Genomic DNA, 657 nt, shown 5'->3' on the forward strand with positions numbered 1-657 from the left:
CCATAATAATATTGGGTCTTCCGCTTCACTGGAAATGTTAGAAATTGTTGACCTGAGTTCCCTACAGCTCAACATAACACCATGGCTTTACTTCTTATACTTCGTTTTTATACTTTTCTGCTGGATGGTTAAGACCAAGGTAAAGCAGTTCCTATGCAACAAGAGTTGTAGCTTTTGGGTCTGATAAGGTCAGTGAAATCTCCTCAGGATTTATCCTGAGATCCTTTACCTCATTTTGTACCTTTGTCAGTGTCAGCCATGTGGATGCATCACGGCCATTGCTTGGCCAATGTGCTCTCTGTGAAAGCCTGAGAGAATGTTTGCTCTCCATGTGACTCTCCTTAGGCACACTCTACATCATCAATCACTTTCCTCTTTTTCCTCATAATCTCCTTGATCAGAAAATTTGGGGCATAACCGAGTTACATGACGTTACAGTACAAGTTCTCATATATCCTGAGTCTTAATTGACCTTGGAAGGCTAGGGACAAAATATTGGCTTTCATTGCGGCCTTCCTTTTTCTCTACTTTTGGTCTGCAAACTTAGGTTGTTAACCATTCAGAAGACAAGCTTATTGTTTTTACCATAGAACCTAGGCTGTTAAGCTTAACCCATCACTATCTGTCAAAATATCAAACATCTTAGGTATAATATGG

This window comes from Octodon degus, unplaced genomic scaffold (assembly GCF_000260255.1).
Source record: "Octodon degus isolate 3935 unplaced genomic scaffold, OctDeg1.0 scaffold00562, whole genome shotgun sequence".
In the NCBI taxonomy this organism is placed as follows: Eukaryota; Metazoa; Chordata; class Mammalia; order Rodentia; family Octodontidae; genus Octodon; species Octodon degus.